The following is a 24,490-nucleotide window of genomic DNA, read 5'->3' as shown; positions in this document are numbered from 1 at the left end:
AAGATGAGCCAGGAGAGCTATCTTTCTCCTTTAGTTCTTCCTGTAAATCATTGTGCCCGTGCTAAGGACCCTTCCAAATCCTGAACATGTTTCACTTATCACCGTTCTTGACTTTGCACTTCTCTGCCCCCACATGATTTAGCTGATACATGTTCTGCCCTAGGCACCACTGCAAGCCCACCTCTTGTGGCACTGGCTCCAATCTAATCTGGTAAAATATAGGCCAAATTTGCCCCAGCCTCTATGGGTCGTGGAGATTTCTTTTCATTTAATGTTGAGAACTACAAGGCCCAGTCTAGAAGAAGGCGCTACATTTCACCAACTACTCTTTACTTTTTGTGTACAATTTTAAGGCTTTTTCCAATCCCCACTGTTGCAAAGCACTCTATGTGCACAACCACACACTGGTACGCAATTTACGTTCCCCGAATTTTAGTGTTGAGGTACTGGGGGCCGTAATCGATGATTTCAGTACAGTCCCCACACTAAAATACAGAGATTGCCAGTGGTTTTCCCACAGTGGCGAATAAGACAGGGACCAAGGAACCAGCATCGAATTCCACGTGATTTCCAAATTCCAAGGCACCTTACATGACCAAATCTCAATTCCCTGCTTGAAGGAGGAGGGGACAGCTCGTGAAGTGTATGCTACCCTCCCCCATGCCCCGGGAGGATGAGGGGCTGGTGCAACAGATGATTGTAACAACAGCAGCTCTTCAGTCAGCCCCAGTTCTGGTGTCACTTGACCCTGTATCGTCCTGACCGAGGAATTCCAGGCCCAGAAACCTGTGATTGCCAGAGATTGTATTCCCCCATGGATATTGATGCAGCCAAATACAATAAATTAAAAGGAGATTCACATTACTTTTTCCCAATCCTTCTCAAACCCCACAGAAGTCATTACCCTACCGCTAGAATCAATTCTGTGCATTTTTGACATTTCTGTTTTTTGGTAATCATGTCGTGCACCACTCATATCTAGCTGAACAGTTTGAACAGAATCTGTGCTGACGGGTTCTGGAAAGGAAACAATTAACATAAAAGTGAGTAGGAGTAAACGAGGGAAGGCAGCAGGCACCCTGTTCGCCTGCTTTGGACAGGCAGCACCACTGTGTTTGTGAAGAAAGCCCCAAAGAGACATACACTAATAAGAATAAGAATAAAAATAATCACAAAATTCCTGATTTGACACATGGACTGAGAGAGAAGCAAGGGGTGAGTGCTTTAAAATTAATTGAAATAGTGATTGGGAGGAAGTGTCGCGCTCGTGTGAAGAGTAATGGAGCAAGCAGAATTAGAAGCGTAATTTACGTTTACGGTTGAAAGTGAAGAGTGGAGTAACCAAGGGTTATTGACTTGCCTCACAAGAAGGAAATAAATAGAATCACAGGAGAGAAAAATCTGCTCTCAGAATGCAGTCGAATAGCATGCATTGCACAGTCAGCTTGAACGCCTGCCAAAGAACCGTGAAGGAAAGAACACCCCGAAATCGTGTCACGAAGTTTATTTAATTAGCTTATACGGCAAAAGAGATTTTTGTAAGAGGCAGTCTGCGAAAGAAGAGGTGTTTCGGGAGGATAGTGGGGGGGTCATTGTTTCGGGTCGGCATTAGAAATAGATAAATAACGAATCCCGAGTATGAAAAACCATTGAAAGTCACACTTAAAATATATGACTTAGAACACGTGTAACGATTTAGCTCTTGGAAGTAGGCATTAATAATGTGTAACGTTTACTTTCTCCAGAGCCACTAACTGGGGAAATGGTAAATTTTAGTGTTGCAGGCAAAAGTCATACATTTCATACATGTCAATAAATGGCACTGCCTTCTTGAAGGGCTGACGGGCAGGGCGGTCGGAAGCAGTGTTTGATGTGCAGGGGCAGAGGAGATATCGAGAGGCGACTTCCTGGTGGCGATGCTGCAGGCTCAGTCCATGTACAGCGTTTACCTTGTGGGAGCGAGCGCGATAATTGCAAATAGATGGTGCCGCTGCTTACTCCCGCAAGGTAACTGCAATACATGCACGAATGCCCATTGGAAACAGTGCAGAACATGCACGAGTTTCCACAAAAGCCCGGAGTGATTCCAAGAGGTCACTCCAAAGCAACGCTTGTGCGCAGCGTAGGCGAGACTAAAAAGGGAGTCATCTATAGCCAAGGTGCTATAGACCTATGTCGCTTATTGTTTCATCGGTCAAATGTTTATGTAGAGGCGTGTTAAATAGGATTAGAGCTTGGATGAAAGATAGCGACATTATTAACCCTTGCCAGTATGAATTTCGTGTGGGACTTGACTCTGTAGAGCAATGTTTGAATCTTCACCTAATTTCGGGTAAACATGGTGTTGCTAAGCGTTTCCCCTGTATCTGTCCTTCGCGGATTTATCCTGTGCGTTTGATAAGGTAAACTGATCTAAACTGTGGAAAATACTTCTGGATCTGGTCTCGATTCCCCTTTGGTGTTTTTTCTCTCTGATTTATGCAGTAATTTGGAAGCCAGGGCTCATTTTGGACATAAATGCTAATATTCTCCTGCTTTTAACTTGGAGGGTGGAGTCTGCCAGAGTTACGTTATGGCCCTGATTTTATTCTCTCTTTATATCAACAATCTGAATAATCTTTTAGTTCAGAGTGCCATGGATGTTCCGAGAATCAGCTGCAAGCTTATTCCAGTTCTTCTTTATGCAGATGATACTGGCTTGATAGCGCGTACTTCCAGGAGCCTGGAGCTCTTATTGGCTGCCTTCTCAGACTTTATGACTGACCTAGATATGGAGAATAACTCTTCTAATCTCATATTATGGTGTGTGGGTCAAGCAGCACCACCTAAAATGTGTGAAAACTATTAGTATCAATGGCAATCACTTACAGAGGGTTTACAACTTTCCTTATTAAGGGGTAGTGTTTCCGGAGAAACTGCAGTAGGGTCGATGATTTCAGAACACAGTCTACTGGCTTAACAACTAAATTACGCAATCGCGGCTACCCAGATAGAATTCTGAAGAAGAGTTATAAAAGAGCCAGGAACCAACATGGGGACGCCTTATTGGAGCACAACTGTAACATCAGAAAGAAGTCCCTATGACCTGTGTTGCCACCTACAGTATAGCGTTGAATGCTTTAACAAGGTCTATCAATAAACATTGGAGAATATTATCCGCTAACAACAAGCAATGGAGTAAACTCCTCTTTTCTTTCCGGTGGGCTAGAAATTTGAGGGACACATTGGTGCACACCCGACCTAAAGAATCAATTGATAATAATCTACCAGCAGTTTTACAAGCTTGGGATCTACCTCCCATTGTGGGCCATTTTCCTTGCACTGACTGTAGTGTTTGCCACCTGACCACAGCTACGAAAACACTGGAGTTGGAATCAAATAAAATATGGACACAGAGGTCACATACGAATTGCAACTCCAGCAACGTGATCTGCCTTATCACATGCCCATGTGGCCTACGTTACTTCGGCATGACGACTAGGAAGATAAGGCAACGTATCAAAGCAACGTATCTGCGAACATCGGAGCACAATTCGGTGCAAGAAGAATATCACAAAAATGACGGAACATTTCCTCCAAATGAATCATACAACCAATGACTGGCATTGGACCGTTGTGGAACAAGTTAAACAAAGCAAGAATATCCAGAAGGCTTTATTTGAAAAGGAACAACAGTGGGTGTACCACCATGATATATATAAGCATGGCCTCAATGATAATATTCCCTGGGGTTCCATTCTAAATCAGTGACTGTATTGTGTTAATAGGCATGTCCAGTTTATATAGTGGGTACCTGCTCTTTCGAGTTGTTAGGAAGAAGTCTCTGTTATTCTCGATTTCCAAAACCTAAATCCTTGGGTCGGGGCACTTATAAGAAATATTCCCTTCTGTGTATCAAAAAAGATTCCCTTTTCTGGGGAAGCGGACAGAGGCCAGCACTGGACTGACAAGGAATGGGACGCCGTCCTGGCTGGTTCTTCATATATACACCGAGAAGTTCTAAATTCAAACTAATATAAACATACATTATACAGAGAGCGTACCTTTCACCCAACAACATAAACAGATATTTCAACATCGCCACTTCTGCATGCCCATGCTGTCGGCAGCTTAATGTGGACCTGCTCCACATGCTGTGGTCCTGCACTTCCCTCCAACTTTACTGGCAAGAAGTAGTCACGGCCCTTGCACTTTGCACTGACACATCCCTGCCACTTACATGGGATATTTGTTTATTAGGGATCTATGCCAGGTCCAAGAAGAACAGAGTCACGTCACGATTTCGTGACCTGGGGTTGATAGTTGCGAAGCGCTTAATTACAAAGAGGTGGAAGCACACCAACCCCCCAGAGACACTCAGCTGGAAAAGATCACTCACGATATGGGCGCAGGCGGAAAGTACAACATTGCACAGGGAGGAAACAGCTGGGCTCCGCAAATACCCCATAACGCAATACTGGGACACATTACTCACAGCCTTCAAGAACGAAGGAGACGAGGAGGATTATGATGCCCAGCCTGTCGATATGTAACTTGTACACTAGGGATCCCGAGCTATAAGAGGTGTGGTATTTGTAGTTAGCAGCGCAAACCATTGTGAAACCCACATATAGCCCAAGCCCGCTATGGGAGATTCCCCTGGCCTTTGACCATCCACCTATACGGAAGTGACTTTTAACATTCACATGTGTCTAAGCCCCACCTTGGCGAGCCACCATATTGTTATGTACAGGATGCACATTTCCATACCCAGTCATGCTATGTTTATTCTATTTGTTCTTTCTCAATGGCAGTTTTATTATGTTGTCAGACTTTGGCAGATTAGATAATATATGTCTTATTGGCACATTCCTTTATCCCCTTCTCTTTTTCTTTGCACAACCCCTTCACTGAAGTGCTGAAACGACCATGCATTTATATCTCCTGTGTACGCTAATGCCATGTGTGCCCGGCACCAACAGATTTGTTGAAACTAGATGGGTTAGCATATGGCACAGGCGATTTTGTATGAGGATTGGGAAATGCAGTACAGCAGCGTGAACAGGGAGTAGCACACAACGATTTACCAGTAAATACCTTCTGGAGAAACATGTATGCATCACTATGTATTGTAATTCCACTTCTGTAACACATTGTTGATATACACAGTGTTCTTATTGTGTTGCTTTGTATATGACTGGATGATGTCTGAGATACTCCTGAACTGTTATGCAATATAAGAAATGAAAAAATAAGAAAAGACCAATAAAGATATATATATATTTTTTTTTAATTCCCTTTTCTGTATCAGGCTGTTGAGGATATCGATATATCCGTTTTTGCATCTCTTGGTCAATTAATAGGTTGTGCCCACTCTGATTGAACTTTTTATTTTACTGAAATTGAGTTCTAACATATGCTAGAGCCCTTTAAATCAGAGCGGTAATATACCTTTCTTTAAATCGGGTTTGCTACCACTCTGCTGATTAAATATTTTCGTTAGCACCTGTAACTACAAATGTCTACGTCAGTCTCGTCATTATAAACTGATAAAGTTTGTGTTTGACAATGGTGTTTTTTTTGCAATTCAGGCAACGTTCTATTTGTCTCACTGATGCGCCTGCAGGCTTGCCGGGAACGCCATGACGCCATCTCTTAGGCGCCACAGTTCCCTGCTCCCATGACCAATGTTGCCAGATTGGGCTATTTCTCGCAGAATTGGGCGACTTTTTTCCCAGTTGTGCGGGAAAAACCCATGCCTGGCGGGGGGCTACTTTTTGGGCTAGAATTGAAAGGGTGTGCGCAATTTCACTGGCCTGGGCGGGCGCCGACCACGAGGAGGCATGCATCATCATGACGGCGTAGGCGTACGTGATGTTGTGCAGTCTAGAACGCTAACTTGTTACTCTACGTAGTGCACAGTGCTGCACCGCCGCACGCGCCACCCAGAGGGGTCACCTAGCTTTGTTGTTAACTTGTGTGTGTGCGGGCACTGCGGGCCAATGTGGGGGGTCCCCCAGGGTCGTCAATCCAGTAGCGCGCGACAACGCTACCAATGACGGTCCTGGGTATAATTTTTTGGCCAGCCCCTGCGGTTCTCTATAATGCTGGGACTGAGTGACATCACGGTGAAGGGATCTTACTTTCGAGTTTCGGCGCGGCGGTGGCGCTTGGCTCAACGGTGGATGGCTGGACGGGACGCATGAACGCAGCACAGCAGCAGGCCGCCCAGCAGCGCCCGCAGTTGCTGAGTCCGGACTTCGACGCCGGACCTCAGGTGAGTGAGTCAGAGGCGCAACTAGAGCCAAATTACGGGGGTGGGGGGGTGTAAGAAAAAATTTCGAGGGGGGGCTGAGTCTTTAAAGCAATAGACAGTGTGGAGATTGGGGCAGGGAATTAAGGGCGCGTTCATTTGTAGGTAGGGTGACCAACCACCGTCCGTAATTTGGACCTCTCCGGGGCAACGTGTAAACCCCAGCGACACTGTCGGAGGCCGTGATTGCCCGTCAGCTGAAGGAGTAGACGGCGGCTCCCGCCCGCTGGAGGGAAAGACAGGCTGTGGGGCAGCCGAGAGAGAGACTGGGTACAAAATCCAGTTAATTCAAAGAAGCTGGTGAAACAAGTTGAAAAGAAGGGGCTAGAGTTCTTTCAGTCTCATCATTTTAGAAAAGTGCAGTTTTAATATCATATTCAAGGAAGCCATGGTTGCTGCATTTTTATTTTATGCAACTAACAACCATTAACTAAGCAAATGGTTCTGGCTTGTTGTAGGTGTAACGTTACTTGTTGTTATATATATCTGGATGCAATGACAGAAGAGGCAAAATACCAGTCCGGCGACACACAATGCTAAGCACAGATTTTTAGCTTAGTTGTTTTAAGCAACACCATTAATTACATTAGACCCCCAGTTTTTTCATCCCGCTTAAAGCCCTGGAAACACCATGTCACAATCACCTCATGGCCTGGCACTGTGCATCATGCATGGCTCATTACTTCCACTTTTTCAGATTGCCTATGTGCAGGTGCATAGTGAACCCTCCCCCACCCCACCCCTTGCTTTAGGAAGACAGCAAGGGCGTTAGGAAGACAGCAAGGGCGAAATTCTTGATGGGCCTCTTCTGTCTGCAACTCTGCAGACAAAGGCTCAGCTCATAATTAAGAGGAAAAGGTGGGCGAGTGAGTAAGGGATGGGTGGATGGCTGGATGGATTAGTGAAAGGGTGAATGGATGAATGAAAGGGTGAATATATGGATAATGAGCGAAAGGATGTATGGATGAGTGAAAGGGTGGCTGATCGGTGAGTGAATGGGTGGATGGATGAGTGAATGGATGGATGAGTGATAGGGTCAATGGATGGATTCATGAGTGGATGAGTTGAAGTATGGGTGGATCGAAGAAAGGAAGGATGGCTAAGTGAAAGGGTCAATGAAGAGAGAAAGGGAGGATGAATGGATGGAAAGATACGTATGTTTTCAAATGGATGAATATGTTTGGATATAGATGGAATTACTTATACACTATTACGCGACCTCCTTTGATGTGTCTGTAAAACGTACCTTTGTCCCGAAGTTTTGTCCTGAATTTTGACCTCCCGTCCTGAATGTTTGTCCTGAATTTTGACCCTTTGTCCTGAATTTTTACACTCACCGTCCTGAATTTTCACCCGTGCCTGTTGATCACCCTATTTGTAGGAAGTGATGAATATTGATAGATGCCAGGAAGTTGACGTAGGTAAAGAGTGTTTTAACACCCAAACCAAAACTGACCACATCGGTTGTTCGTAGGCCAGCCCAGCTTTGAAAACGGTCGTGCAGGGGCCACCCAACCTCGCACGCACCTGCTGGCAGCACCGCGTGCGTCTGTTTACCACTGTCCTGGCATGGATCTGACACTCCGTGCTTCACCACGTTGCTGATGCCAAGGCGTGCACTGACGCACACTGTTTGCCGCTCGAACTGGGGCTGATTTCGGGGGGGCTGAATCTTTAAGCAATAGGCAGAGTGGAGCTGCAGGGGCTCTTAGAAGTCACAGTGAGAACTGGTCTTAAAAATTAATAGCATTAAGGCAGGTGCCCAGTTAACACCCTCCCACCATCTGTATATTAAATAGAATGTATATTTGTCGTTAAAATTGTTTCTGATGACAATTTCTGCATAATTGGAGACTTGCTAATTTGGGCTGGTTTTTGGGCTGAAACTGGTCTGATTGGGCTTATTTTGGGCTTATATTTGAGCGGCTTTAGGCTTGGGACAGGTCTAAAAATCTGGCAACACTGCCCATGACGCGGTAAAACTTCCTTCAAATACCGGCGAGAGCAGGGATACTTTACCATCGGGATCCTGCTGCCGGGTGAAGTTAGGTGTTCCGTGAGCGTCAGACTTTGGAGAAGTGAATACTCTTACTTGTTCGTGAGTAAATCATGCGGTACCACTTCATTTATATGTGTGAGCATTTATGTGATTTCTTACGTTGCAGTGTGTGACTACAAGTCCTCGCTCCCCGCCTGGGTCCATGACGTGATACATTACCACGTTATTTGTAAGCACAAACTTTTTCTTTGTGATATGCCTCTGCGTTCTCCTGAGAGTCTTAATTCTTTAATCATGCATCTTGCTCTTTTAAGTCAGATTCACACATTATATACATATTATTGCGATAAAACGCTAAGGCACCGGACAATTTTGCTGTGTGCTATCATCAAATATAGATGATTAAAACACATGCTTTCTTACACAATTTGGTGAGACGCAACGTTATCCTAATGCATGAAAAGATAGGAGACTCATGATTGATTAAGCAATAATAAGGGTTAAACCATGGCACGAAGAGTAGCACTCATACCACGATTGGGTGTATGTTTGTCTTTGTATGCACTTTGTTCATTGTCATAGTGCATGTCTTTTACTTCACAGAATAAAACGCTTTCAGCAATACTGAAGTGTTCCAGACAACCGTAAGTAATGTGGTCACACTTTTTCGCCACAGGTGAGGGTGTACCTTAGAGTGTACATACCGCCGCGGCGCCTGGTCCTGAAAAAAGCCTCGCAAAATCACATTAATGAGGCTGAAACATGTAGACTACATTTCTTTCACACAAGTGATGTGACTGGACAATTTATCCAGTCTATCGTCCATTTCACGTTTGTATTCTTGACTTACCTTTCCACTAATAAATAATCCTTGTGGTTTGGTAAATTCACTTTTAACCCCTCACTTGGTTCACATTTTTTGCACTGTCACTTTCACAAACAACCTGCTCCGCTGTAATCAGGCATTGTAGCACACCAGAGAGACATTCGACCTCTCTGGTGGGAACCCAATGATGAAGCATGTCACCAACTAGGTTGGTGAGTGAGGGTTTTTTTATCACTTTAGAGTGACTCTCTTTGCCGGTGCTATCTTTTTCTCGGCTCCACTATTTGGTTGTTTCTGTTTTTGTAGTTTACAACTCTTCATACTTGTGGACCAGAAACCTTTCAAGCCAAAAATGTAGGCATGCGGTGGATGATTTTTGGAAACATCTCATTGGCAAATGGCAGCTTCTTCCCATGTTTCAAATTTACAATTGTCAATATGTGCTAGTGGCGTCCTATGTAGCTGGAGTCTGGGCCACGTGAACACTGGCATTTTGCAATTGGAGGAGAATTGTGGACTTCACCACCTACTGTGTCGCTGTAGAACCACAGAGTTTGCAAGATACGGGCCCAAATAGCAAATTGAAATTAATATTGGAGCAGTACGGAGACGGACTAAGTGCACGGAGAGTGTTTGAGCTGTAGGTTGTAGGAGAAGGCGTCCTGGTGCTAGGCTCATTCCGGGAATAGGCGGGCTTTCCTTTGGAGTGGCAACGGCACACGATTATAAAATATTTTCTATAAAATTCAAAAGCCATTTCATCTATTGCCTTTAGCTAAAAACACCTTGATGTGTTTTTGCGAACTTTTGGCATGAAGTCTGAGATTTTAGTAAATGTTTCTCATACTGTGATGCTTATACTGTGTCCCTTTTTGCAGCATCACATTTGAAAATCTTTAGAACTTTGCCATGAAAATGTCAACATAACATTTATGAACGATCTTGAGATATAAGTAAAAGAGAATTTTGGAAGAAACCCCAGTTCTCACTCTGCAAACATTGTTCTTTTTTTTTTTGTTGTTCGATGAAGTGTTAACTGCACTGATTATATTTTGGCACTGAACATACTTACTTGGATTACATTGCAGCCCTTGGGCAGAAACGTGCACTTAGCGTCCAGAACATCTGTTCTGGTTTCTCTGGTCAATCCTGTGACACCATCAAGGTCAAAGGGTACCTAATCTCACTTCTGACACCCCTTTTATTTTAGTGAATTAAAATTCATGCCACTAGTTGTTGGGGAACAAAGATAAATGTAAATGACTCTGATATTCTGGATACCGAAATAATTCAATGATCTGGATATCAGAAATAGCTAAATGACCAAGCGGGCTACAGCAAAGGATTGATGGGTCGGTCAAGTACATACAAAGACAACATTAGCTGGACCTTCAGAGATTGTAATGGATCTTGGTTCTCCAACCCTTTCTATAGTGAGAGCTACTTCTTCTCAAGGAAAATCTTCCGGAGCTTCTAACAGATTTTAGCACTGTATAACAGTGACCACATCTGTTAACATTACAGCAGTGACCTCTCCATGCAGGATTATTAGTAGTGACCACCCATATAGGTCAGGTAGGATTACCAGCTGAAATGTTAGGAAAAGCTTTATCCATATGAAATGCATCCACACGACAAAAAAAAGAGCCACCAAAGACACACATGCCCTCTGACACAAAGGGCATAACCATAAATTGCCCAATGTAGCTTGAATTTCACTTGTAAATATGCTTTGAAAATGTAACTATTTTGCCTTGATTGACACCTCAATTTTTGGGAGAGAAATAAATATTCTATAAAGCACACATTTTCATTTTTGGCAAACACGTTAAATTTCTGAAAGAAACAACATTTTTTAAGTCCAAATGGCAGTTTTCGTATTTAGAAAATACGGCCCCCAAACATCACCTTGCCATTTTTATCAGTTACTCAGATGGCTGCTAGTACACCACAACAAGATCAAAATTGCCATAAAAGTGTCAAGGATGACATTTCTTATTTCATAGCTACTATTATTGCAGGAGTGGACACAACTGTTCCTGGGATGAACCCTGTATGATGAGGAGCAATATATATTTTGGTGGTCTTTTACGCCATGCACAGCCTACAGGGAGCAATGCTGTTAAGCAAAGAGATTCAATGTCAGATACATGCACATATAAATGAGAACACAAGTGACCTCACAGACGCATGCACACTTAAACAAAATCACACCTATGAATGCAGACGCCACACCCATCCATCTGAAAGAAGTGAGGCCCTTAATTGTCTCATTTGTGGACCTAGTCTCTACTCTCCTCAGCTTGTGGGCCAATCATGCATCCAACTCACATGCTTTCTCTCTGGCTGCTGCAGTCCCACACTTCAGTGACTCAATTTTGACTCCTGCTTTGGTTACTGCTGGGAGTCTTCTTTCTTGGGCCATTGTTCACACACATAACATGACTTGGAGAAGATTCTGAAACATGGCCAATATCCTTGTGAATTTGCTAGATTTACAGTGGGGGCTGATGGTTGCGTTGCAGACCCAGTAGTCTGACACTGTGTTTCTATGTTAGCATGAGGCCCTGCCATTGGTTTGGCTGGCTGCACTCAAAGGGTCTTGAGATATGCAGACAAATTATGTACTGGCTGTGCTTTTTTTCTTTCCGAGTTTTATATAGCGCAAACTTGACCCAAAGGTATCGAGTATCAGAGCGCTTTACATGAGCACCTGTTGCTTGCACAAGGACACATTCATTTTTGTTAGTCACTGGGAGATTAAGTGATTTGCCCAGAATTACAGTATGTTGAGTGTTGTTGCCGAGACTTGAAACCGGTTCCACAGATTTGAGATCGACCGCCCTAACCGTTAGGCTACATCCTTTCCCCACATCCTCTTTACTACTGAGGGCTACTTCGAACGTGCTGTTGAGCTGCCAGTAGCTCCCGAGATACCTGTTGGAGACGCCTGTTTTAGATTCTTTGAAATATGCATAAAACTTTGACTCTGTACATAGGAGAATTTCTCTCTCGTCTCATTGTATTGGCTGTTGTATCATTCCAACACCTCTGTAGGGGAATATTTTACATCTGAGTTAACAAAGGACATTGAATCATAAAACCTTAAATTCTTTATCTCACAGATAGACTGTATACAGAAACTAGTCATTTAGGGGCATATGTATCAAATACCGTTATTGCGATTCTCAAATAGCGATTTTTAGAGAATCGCTATTTGAGAATCGCAAAACGGGATGTAATAAAAAATTCACAAATATTTTGTGATTCCTTGGCATTCCTTAATTGCGATTCGCAATTAAAGAATACCTTCCCATTCATTTCTATGGATGGGAAGACATTCTCAATTTGCGTTTCGCAATTAGAGAATCGCAAATTGAGAATGCAATTTCAAGGGTGCCAGGGTGTCAAAAGGACACCCTGTTTGCACCCCTGAAATATATATGTGTGCACATGTGGCGCACATACATGCCCTAAGGGCATGTATGTGCGCCACATGGCACTTTGAAAAAATGCAAAAACATGCATTTTTCAAAGAAATCACAAATTACCACCAACTTGAAGTTGGTGGTAATTTGCGATTCCTTAAGGCCAAATTGCACTTTTTCTGTGCTTCATACACTGCATTTAAGGAATCGTAATTTGCGATTCTTTAATTGCAATCGCAAAATAGAGAATCGCAAAGTTTGCGATTCTCTATTTTGCAATGCCCTTTTGGGATGATACATCCCAAAAGGCCTTTTCCTGTTTGCGAACAGGAAAAAGGCTTGATACATATGCCCCTTATTGCTGTAAGTTTATTTCCACTGCTGCACGCTTTTTAAAAGTATTTTAGTCTGGACTCAAGTGCGAACCTGGGCTACTGGCTTTGCCAATGCTTGTTTGTGATGGGATTGGATACAGACAGTGAATGTCTCTTGAATATTACAAGACGCATTCAGAAGCTTATGTAAACACCACTGTTTTACAATGAAAGGATACGGCTGAAAGTGTTCCTAACTGCACAATGCAATAGTATTCTTAACACATGTAGATAACAGACATTCATTGAAATTACAATGTTTTCATATTACAAAATTAATACTGTAACCTTTTATTACAGGTTACTACCATTCGAATTACAATTATGACAATTTATGCAAATAAATAGATTCGAATATATAGTGTGTGGAAGAGTGGGCTTTGTGTGTTTAGCAGGAAACATTGGCTAGAAGATATATTTTTGAGATTACTGTTCCTAAATTCAAGACGATAACTCAAGTTTTCTTCCTGATGGTTTCTTCTCACACATATTGAACAAACATGGGCGCTTCTGTTTTAAAAGTACGACTCTGTCGCGTTGCCAAGGGCCAGGAAGCATCATTTTTGGACCAGTGTTGGATTCGAAATATTTTCCTCCCACCACATGCATATGTCCAATGCAAAATCAAAGGAGACCGGCCAACAGAAACAAGATGAAACAGCTTGTTGTTCTGTTCTTTCTCATCACCAAGGCGGAATCCCTGCTGAGTGCAATCAAGACTTTTTAAAAAGCGCTGCTTCACTCGGCGCGAAGCTCGGCCCCCACCGCAATCAGGCAGAATTTGGAGTTGTATTGGCACTCACTGCAAAGCCTATGCACAAACACATTTAGTGCAAGTGTTTTGTTTCATTTAAAGGGCATCTGTACACTTAAAAATGTGTTCCTCAGCACTGCATGGAGAGAAGCAGTGAGAACATATTTAAAACGAGAAAAGTACATTAGTAAAGCATGTTAGCGCCTTTCTTGATGCTATTTTAGATTGAGATTTTATTAAACAATAGATTTCATCAGCCAGAGCCTGTTACACAAAAGGACAGTAACAAAAAAAAAAATATATATATATATATAGGAATCCAAAAAACAAAGATTTGAAATGGAGGGACAGACTTTTTTTCTGGGCACTGAGAAACTCTGTTGCCATTAAGACGTTTCAGGCTAGCATTGTTCAGAATCTCACAGGAAACGTCGATAACCACTACAGAGACAGTTACATCTCTGCCTGATGCTACGTCAAGAAGCCATGTCCCCATGGCTGTTGTTGAACTGAAATTATACGTGCAAAATTGACCATTCGGTTCAGTGGAGGTAACCCGTACACTATTGAAACTATTGGGGACTCAAAGAAATCGGTAGGCCTTAACTCAGATTTGACGCGATGCAGAGAACAATGGGGCATATTATCAAGGACGGCGATAAAATTGAAGCCCATGTTAGATGTGAAGGACATCTAACATGGGCTTCAATTGGAATTCCATAGAGCATATTATCAAGCCCATTATCGCCGCTTTAACGGCAGTTTTCTGCCGCTAAAACGGCAATAATTTAAACGCCGTGCTTGATAATATGCCCCCAAGTGTGTTATTTTGTTCCATGTATTTATCTGATCGCCATACTTCACTTGAGGTCTGAAGGGTGGAGGGATGTTCAGCCTGAGAGCTATGCACTCCTCTAAGGTAGGAGACTCATGCCCACCAGGTGTGATGAGATAGATGGATAAATGACTTCCATTCTCATAGGCTGACTTTACCTGCTGTTGTCAACAGACATCCAGCAGTGACATGTCATTAGATTTGAGGTTTAATGCGGTTGAGAAGGCCCAAGGGCCTAGTGCTGCCATAGGGAAGTTGAAGTATATGGATGTGTTGAATACAGATGCTATTTTTTTCTGGATTGAGGCCCAGTATGAGCTTAGGAGTTGGCATTTTAGAGAACCTATATTCATGGGAGCCCAGTACTAGGTTGCAGTTTCAACAAGTGTCCTTCTCTCGCAGGGGAATTTGTGTTACTTGGGCGGGGACCAATGTAGAAGGTTCATTGTAAAGAATTTGAATTGCAATAGTCAAGAGGCGATTGTGTTGCATAGGGAGGATTGACCAATTTTTTGCCATTTTCCTTTGTAATGTAGTCAAAGATGTTGGTGTCAAGATGTTTGGACCATTTTGTGTGTAGTAATCATTTTGGGCCTGAGTGAGAGCCAGATATAGTTTAATACATTTTTGAGGTTATATGACCCGAATAGTGTAATGCCGATAGATGCGAAATTATACTTAAATGTGTCCCAGGGTTGAGTTTGGACAGTTTTGCTTTAAGTTTTAGGAAACTGTAAAAGTCTAAATTAGAGGGATTATATAATTTTGCCAGTTCTGAAAAGGGACGTGGGTCATTATTGTTATTATACAGATCTCGGATTACGCTGATGCCTTGGGATGCCCATGAATGGGCTATATTAGTAGTGCTCTCGGCTTTCATTTTGAGGTTGTGACAGAGTGACACCATTGATTGTGGAGTTATAAACAGAATCTGGCATACAGGTTTTAGAGCATTCGCAGTGTCTGTAAATATACATTGCGATTACGAGGGGTTGAAATTTCTACATTGTAATAAGGTAGGTGGCACTAAAGGAAGTGTATAGTGCACATTCTGTGTCAATCCAGCCTGGGCGATTAGGGGTGTCTGGGAGTAGCCAGAATGCACCCTAAACTGCTAGAAAGTGGATTCGTAGAGAGTCTATTTCAGAGGGTTGCAGCCTCTCCCTGCAAAATGCAATCTAAGAGATATGAGACCCTTGCCCTCTTGCCATTACAGAGCAAAATTGATGTTAATTTACCTATTTGGTGGAAAAAGGAGTTGGATAGTTTCAGGGGTAACATGCAGGTCACAAAGTTTACTATTGGTGTGATCATCATTTTGAGTGTTTGAAGCCTTCCCACCATGAGATGTTTAGGTGACCAGGAAGTGAGCAGGTTTTTGACTTTATTAATGGTTTGGGATTTGTTGTCTTGTAATATTTCAGCTAGATCACTGGAAAACCAAATCTCCAGATATTTGAGGTGCTTGGGCTCCCACTTGAGTTCCAAGCCAAATAAATGAGGGGTAAAGCATAGTGGGTAAAGAGGAAAGACCTCGGTTTTATCTTTGTTTAAGGTTTATACAGAGACCCATGAGAACTCATGGATGATGTTAGGGATCGTCGGAATTGCATTTTCAATGTCCTGTGAGAAAACGAGGATGTCATCTGCGTATGCTGCAGTTTTGTATGATTTAGTGCCTAATTGAAAACCCTTAATATCAGGGAGGCATTGATTAATTTAATTAGAGAGTCCATAGCGAGTAGAAAATGCAATGGGGACAGTGGGCAGCCCTGTCTTTTGCCCTGGTGTGGATCAAAGGAATTGGAGAGTGCATCTTTATTTTGATATTTGCTTTGGGATTGGCATACAGGGCCATGGCCATTTTGAGAAATGAGTCCATCAGTTGTTATTTAGTGGCTCCACCACCCGTTTTGTGTTAGGCAGAGTGCACGCTGATGCTGCAGCAGCGCTGAGTTGGGTGCGGTGATAGAAGCACTGGGGCACTTATCCAGTAGTCGGAGTGGTAGAAGATTGGAGCAAAGTTCTTACCACGTATTTCACTGACTGATTTCACAATATGTTCTCGAAATGGGGCACGATCTTCCAACCTCACTAATCACTGCAGGCAGGCCGGTGGCAGATGAGAGTGCCGAAGGATCAGGCAGTCACCGCCATCTTGATTTGCTTGGTAGCGCTGTTCCGGGTTCAATAAGTTGCAAATTCATGATGGTCCCAGAGAGACAAATATCTGTTGTTTAGGAGCTTAAAGGCATGACAATCAGCTGTTATTTAGAGGCTCCTCCACCCATCACTTGTTAGATAGGGTGCATGCTGTTGCGACTGGAGAGCTAAGTCAGTGCAGTGATAGAAGGGTGGTGGCGCTTGTCTAGAAGTTGGTGGGGTAGGGGATTGGAGTAAAGTTCTTACTGCTTATGTCACCGACTGATTTCACAACCGGTTTTTGAAACGGGGCGCTATCTTCTGACCTCACTAATCACTGCAGACAGGCAGGTGGAAGGTGGGAGTGCCAATGGATCAGGCAGTCACCACCATCTTGTTTTGCTTGTTCGTGGGTGGCGAAGTTATTCTGTGGGAAAAACCACAGTGTGTGCATGGACTGGAAGTCAGCAGCCCTCCCTTGTGATCTCATGATGTTCCACCACATGATCATGTTTTTGCAAAGGTTGATGAAGGCATCCTGCCCAAGAAACACACCGGAGGCTCATTGGAGCTTAGAGATGAGCCGCCATCTTTGCCGTGCACCTAGCCACACCCCTTCTCCAGCAATGTTTTTAAGGCTCCTCATAGGTATCTGACCAATTCATCTTTTGCCAAACTTTTAATTCTTTCCTGATGTAAGGATGCAGATCCAGTGGATTGTGTGTTACGGGTATTATTTTTGCAATTGTAGTGCTATTATGGCAAAAACTGACTGATCTCTGTTCCCTCTCGTTGCTCCTACTGTGAAACTGTCACTTGGTCATGATAACAGGTTACCACGGATACCTTTTATGAACAGTGCTCACCAGTGGCTGTTGCTCCTCTCAGTTGCTGGCAGACATAACACGTCTAACTACACACAAAGTGCTGCTGGTCTCCTTCCTAGGAATGTTGCATAGCCTGAAATACAGCGCCTCCATAACTAACGTGTTTGTTGTTGTAGCCCCGTGGTCTTCAAGTTGTTCCTGGATCTATTACTGAGAATGTATATTGAGGTGATGTGGCCATTCTGCCACTCTGTTTTTTCTCAAGGAGGCTGCATACTTGGGGCCCGATTCACAGAACTAACTTAAGACAAAATCCTAAACTTACTACCATTTTGGTATTCACAGAAGGTACTTACTCATTTTGGTATTCACAGAATTCACTTACTCATTTCGGTATTCACAGAATTTAGGAGTCCTAAGTTTAGGACTCCTAAATGCCTTTTGTGAATACCAAAAGTCTTAAAATTAGGATTTTTCTCAGTTTAGTAGTAGTATAGTTCTGACTCCTAACTTTAGGACTCTTAAATGCCTTCTGTGAATACCGAAAGTCTTAAAATTAGGATTTTTCTCAATTTAGTAGTAGTAAAGTTAGGACTCCTAACTTTAGAACTCCTAAATGCCTTCTGTGAATACCGAAAGCCTTAAAATTAGGATTTTTCTCAGTTTAGGAGTAGTAAAGTTAGGACTCCTAATTTTAGGACTCCTAAACTGAGAAAAATCCTAACTTTAAGACTTTCGGTATTCACAGAAGGCATTTAGGAGTCCTAAAGTTAGGACTCCTAACTTCTGTGAATACCGAAATGAGTAAGTGCCTTCTGTGAATACCAAAATGAGTAAGCGCCTTCTGTGAATACCAAAATGGTAGTAAGTTTAGGATTTTGTCTTAAATTAGTTCTGTGAATCGGGCCCTTGGGGTCTGAGCAGGATTGGCTACCATCACCCAACCATGACCCCATATCATCAATCCAGTTGCAGTTCCCTGTAGAAATTGGAGATGGTTTGAAATTTTTTTACTAGAGCAGATGTTGGTTTCCAATACAGCTATGGATATACAGACAATAAATAACTGATAACCATGCTATTTTTACCAAACATGCATCAATACATAATGGGTAATTTGTGTCACCATCTTGACATCTGAAAACCAGTTAATCTTTGGCCTCGTAGCTTAAAAAAATTATTGTTTAAAAAGGTGGCTGGGGTGTGTAGCCAGCAGCCAAACATGGCAGACGCCTGAGACAAGTGCTCCGGCTGGGGGCCTTAAATTCCTCCCCATTTTCATAGACTCAGGGCCCACTTTCTGCAGCGAATGGTCTCCACGTGAGCTGGTGGAACTGCCTAACACTCAGGAATTGCTCCTGCCCCATATTCAACATGATTGTCCGGGTGAGGTGAGAGGTGGCGCAGCTGTGGTGAGAAGGCCTATATGCGGCTGTGCCTGTTGCGAGCGGTTTGACCTCCAGGACCCTGATCGGAGACCTGTGGACTCACCAACCACAAGAAGACAGCACACTGCAGTGCTGATGACTGCACCCTGGCCCCTTCAGTGGCACGATGGGCAGAACTGTTGCTGACGTCAGGCCGCGCAAGAGGTGAATCACCGGCCCTGGGCCTTCCATTTGACCCAGAGGCAGGCCTGAAGTCCCCTGCAGTCAGTCCGCCAGTGTTCTTCCAGCATATGAAAACATTAAAAGGTGAGCACAGAGGCAGAGGGGAGCCAGCCATCTTGAGTTGACCCAAACTGTATATTACGTCTTAAGGACCACTGACACAGAGACCTTTGTTGCACTCCTCCTCGTACTCTGGGACTTACAGATTTGTACATGGGCATTCTGGTCCACACCGGGGCCTAGTGAACACGTGGGACATTGGTGTTGAAGCCCTTCCCCTTCCTCTCTACAGGACACTACTGGAGCTCTGACCATTCCGAGGAAGTGAGCCCCTGCAAACGCACTGGATTTGTTGCATTGGGAGGGATAACTGAGTGACAGCGGGTAAATATCTGGTGGACCTCTTGCAGGAAGCACATGGACTCTTCCCATGTCCGGCTTAGGAGGGCGTACCACCAGGCACTACACATACGTCACCAGGCTTTGAGGTGTCAGCTAGCTCCATATGTCCTAGCCATGACGAGAGGTAGGGGCAAGGAAGATACTTCCATCAAGTACATACTAAAGCAGGCCTCCACCCGCTGGCCAATGGGGAACTCCTCAAAACGCGAGGACTCTCTCATAGGAGATAGGAGTGGAAAGCCCACATTGTGAACTCAAATAGCACCAAAAACTTTTCTGGTGGCTTTCCAAGACCTTATAGATGAAATCCTAATGCATAAGTAGGATTTGCGTGATGACCTACAGAAGCTGCACAGAGATGTCTTTGACTTGAACTCCAGAGGGGCAGAAGTGGAGAAAGGGTTCTCCAAATTCGGTCCTGGAGGGCCGGATACAGGCCAGATTTTTAGCACATTCCCATTTAGATAAATGTAGTTATCTTAAAAATCTGGCATGGATCTGGCCCTCAAGGACTGACCTTGGAGAGCCCTGGCATATAGGAACAGGTAGACGACTGTGAGATAGTCCAACAATGGATGCTTCTGTTAGAATACCAGCAACTCCAAGAAAACTGTGAGGGTCTAGAGAATAGATTGCGCAGGAACAATGTCTGCATCCAAGGCATCCCCTTGGAAGTCCAGCTCACATACCTACCCACGTATGTACAAGACCTTTTCTGGGCAATTCTGGGGGACCCAGTGTTAAGAGGCACTCACCTGAGCTTCAGGTTGTTTCACCTTGATGACGACGGTCGATTTAGAGGGGTGATGACCAGTCCCCAGACCCTCCAGAAACTAGCAGCGTGACTCCAAGATATGTGACTTAGGGTAAATCTGAAAGTTCCCGGGGGGAAAGGGGTTTGGGATTAAAGAGAGACAAGAGACAAGTAGAGTCCAATGATCTTCTCCGAAGGGTATAGGAATTCTGCGGGACTGAGCTATACACGGGATACAGTGAACAGGAATGTGGCTGGACGTTCAGTAGTGTTTTGAGCCTTCCGCTAGGCTCCTAAAATACAAACAATGTAAAGTCACTTAATTGGTCTCTTTAACCATTATCATAAATTGGGGACACGATCTCTATTAACTCTTACCTAACAACAGTTTAGGTTGTTACAGGTTTACTGATTTTTTTTAACAGATCATAATGGTGAGCAATCTGAAATAAAAAATGCAATCATTAAAATTTCTACATAACATCTAAACAACGATTGCTTAAAATCTTTTCCGGCCTCATAATAAATTGGTACCTGAATCCTTCTATGCACTTGCTTGGATCAGATGCCTTGATTCTTCAGAGATTCTTGTACAGTGTTAAACTCACACTGAGAATAAAATAACAGCATAAAGGGGACAATACCAATAAAACAATTTGTGCAAAAAGAACATTACATCAGCAATATTATATCCTTGTGGCTAACTTCACTTCATGGTTCTTTGTTTTTACCCAAGCCTTCTTTTTAAAGTACTAACAAGAAGTTTTCAGTCTGCTCTTTATAATGTCAATGGTTTCCAGGAAATACGGTAATTAGCATTCAAGAACTTGATCCTTCTCAAGTTCAGAAAAATATCTCACTTGGGAAATGCACAGTTTTGTAGTTCAAGTGCCTTCAGTTTGATTCTGAAAGGAAACTCACCGTAGAGCTGCAAGTTTGCAAATACCTCAATCGTTTTCTTGCTGTCCTTCCTTTTCAGGAAATACGGAACACGTGATGTCAAGAAGGGCCGGGAAAGGTGTAGGAACGGTGATCGTTATCCAGAAATAGGAAGCCTGGGATTCACTGATGCAGAGCTGTCGAGAAGCCGGTCTGAAGTGCTGTCGCCAGGTAAGTGATCGGGAAGTTAAATGAGGCCAAGTGCAGAGTGTGAATGAGAGCAGTTTAAATACCCTCTCGTTCACGTTGAAGTAAAATTTACATTCACGCGTTTCTCAGCAGTTAACGCGTGTGGGTTGTTTAGCATATTCATGAGCCGAACTGTCTTCACCAAAACTGTTTTACGGGGCCCGTGGCTACACACGTGGGAATGTCTCTACATATGCATGAATCCAACTGTTCATTCAACACTAACAAAAGAAGAGGGACGAGGAGCAGGTTAAGAAAAAATTAAGGCAGGTCCTGTGCCTATGCTCTAAGTAGTGAATGAAAACACGAGGAGGCAGCAGTTCCTAAAGGGGAGGGAAGGGTTCTCAACAGTCTAATTATGATTGTGAGAGAAAAGGTTTTTGTCTCCAAAAGGTAATCGAGTGGTGCATAAAATGGGAGTATGCCTCCTTATAATTATGTGCCCTCACACACTCAAACGAGTGTAAAGCATCATCATAGGGCGGTGCTCCTCGTGGGGGTGGCGCTGCAGTCCCTAACGGGCCCTACAGAAGGGCTCTTTGTCGGAGTTCTTTTCAAGAAGGTGCCGTATTTGTGCATGTGGGTGTGTGGGACAAGGTGAAGTGAGTGAGTGATGATAAAATTACCTCGCGGTACCCTGACAAACTATTTAATAAAGGGTCCTAGAGGCAAATTAAAAAATGGGTTTGGAGACTCTCTGTTGAATTAATAAGAGGGGAGGGATAGATGTTTATCCAACCTGCTCACAAACCGTGAAAGGGGGGATCAAGTGTTAGGGGTCATAAATGGTCGACATGTTTCGCGCTTGATAACGGTCCCTAATGGATCCTTATGCGCTTCTTCAGGACGGGGTATACAAAAATGGGAAAAATAAGAGAGGAACTGGGAGTCAGGGAAAGCCCTATACTGCCAAGTCAGCAATAGTCTAAGGTTGGAGGGACGTCACTGCGTCCAAGAACCGTCTTGTCCAAGTTCTAAAAATGCTGAACCTGTGGGAGACAAGGGGAAAACAGAAAACCACCAGAGGATGCTGTATTCAATACAGTATATGGATAATGATACAGAACTACTGACAGTCACAAGAAAATCAGAGACTGACAGGCAGCTAAAGCAAGAAGTGTGTTAAAGCCAGGTGAGGGCAGAAAAGTGCCAGATTCTGGACCCATAAATGAAGTACTTCGCCCAAACGGAAAGGTGAGAAAAGGAAAACGAGAAGTCACCCCAGTAGTTTCAAGGTGGTGCGGCGGGGGATAAAATATTACGTTAAGAAGAACAGGGGACGGGGGGGGGGCAAGACGGCAGGGTAGACAGAGAGTAAGACTGAGGGGATGCCGGCGGAGCAAGCTGGGGTTACAGACTAAATCATGCGGCAGAGATAGCCCGTAAAATAAAGGAGAAGGGGACAAAATAGTCCTCAATGAGGACGGTGTGGTGGTCCAGGCTCAGTATTAGGAGGTCTAGATGGGAAGTTGCTAGTAGAGCTGCCACCGTCCTGAATGTACAGAAACTGAAGAATCCGGATCGTGATGGCAGCTACGGGGTGACAAAAACCTTTTCTCTCACAATCATAATTAGACTGTTGAGAACCCTTCCCTCCCCTTTAGGAACTGCTGCCTCCAACTGTTCATTACCAAAGTTATCTTTACAAGGTCTATGCCAGCGCACGTGCGCACTCCTTTTTGAATATTCATTGAGCAAATTCTTCTCACGAGTTTCAAGCTACATTCAAGTTTGGCAAATGATGCAAACTATATGTTACTCATATTGTTTTTTCAGTATGTTCCTTTTGTAAAAGACATTCCAATTAAAAAGTGTAAAATGTGAAAACATATACAGACATTATAGAAGTGCTTACTAAAGTAATAACATTATTCAAATTATACAGTGCCATAACTTAGGAGGTTCGCCAATCAAGGAGGACATGAGGCAAAGTGAGCATGAGAAAGCACACTTGTAACACCCAGCTCACCCATGCATCTGCCTAGACAGAACCCGCAGAATAGCCGCAAGGCACCCGGCTGGAGCCTCACTGCTGGATGTACTCATGCGGTTCCACTTCTTCAAGTACCAATAATCCCTCATGTTCAAAACACGCAAGGGGGGGTTAGATCTCATTCAATGAGGCCATACTATAACTGTTTCAGGACTTGTTCCGGATCCACCTGGCTAAACGTAAATCCTTTAAACCCATCACAGACTTTCTGGGATTGGCAGGAATCAAGTACAAATGGGGACACCCCTTTAGGCTTTTCTTCCAATGGGAAAGTAAAGCTAGAGCCATTACCTCTATGGAAGCAGCTCGTAAAATCTAGAATGTGACTTCCCCAAATGAATTGCCGGGATTCCAGGAGCTGGGAAGGACACAAACACAGAGGGGGGGAAATGAGCCACCGTCCATCGGACCTGCCGGTCTCAGAGGCCAGCTGCTGAGGAGATTGAGGCTAGCAAGAAGACACTCCTGTTCCACTTGTTTTAGACTGCCAGGGATAACTCAGGGCCCCTGACAGCCACAGAAGTAACAGAGGAGCAGCAACCGACCCTGACTTAGTCTAGAAAACTGGAGCCCCTAAGATGCATGGCAATCCACTATCTCGCCACCTATAACTGTTGAGAGGGGATGGAGGGACACGGGGAGGGCTACCAGGCACACACATAGGGTGAAACCCCCCTCAGACTTTGATGGTGTTTCTTCCTGAGGATTCAAGGTCTGGAACAGGCATGACCCATGCACCCATGACGGCTCTTCTTTGTTTCATTATGTGGGACAATCAGTTTTTGATGTTTGTACTTCTTGTTTTTGGGTTGGTTGGGGAACATAGTGAGTTATGACACCACCCCACAGAAGAGGCATTTATAAACCCATTGATCTACCCCATAGTGTTTGAGACCCACCTACGCTTCCCATGACTATAAGTCTCACGTTATGGGTGTTAGCATACAATGTCTGGGGCCTCAATAGCTCCACAAAGAGGCTCAGGATTGTGGGGAAGCTGAAAAGATCCGGGGAAACATTTGTCTTCTTTATTGGACACTGCTTTGCTGGACACCTTCTCAAAGGGGACCAACACCGACTGCGCTCTCGATTCTTCCTGCTCCAACACCAGGCATCGCTCAACGCC

The 24,490-nt window shown here is 43.8% G+C and overlaps 1 long non-coding RNA gene across 1 annotated transcript in view; it reads left to right on the top strand.

Moving 5' to 3' along the window:
• LOC146857381 (uncharacterized) overlaps window positions 1-24,490 on the top strand; it is a 217,281-nt gene that overhangs the window by 79,166 nt on the left and 113,625 nt on the right. Inside the window, exon 2 of the long non-coding RNA XR_014979897.1 lies at window positions 21,223-21,353. This is a non-coding gene — a long non-coding RNA (uncharacterized LOC146857381). The remainder of the gene's footprint in view (window positions 1-21,222; window positions 21,354-24,490) is intronic.

This window comes from Triturus cristatus, chromosome 3_2, assembly GCF_964204655.1.
Source record: "Triturus cristatus chromosome 3_2, aTriCri1.1, whole genome shotgun sequence".
NCBI lineage: Eukaryota > Metazoa > Chordata > Amphibia > Caudata > Salamandridae > Triturus > Triturus cristatus.
The sequence above is the reverse complement of the archived record's forward strand: the minus strand, read 5'-3'. Positions and strand labels throughout refer to the sequence as shown.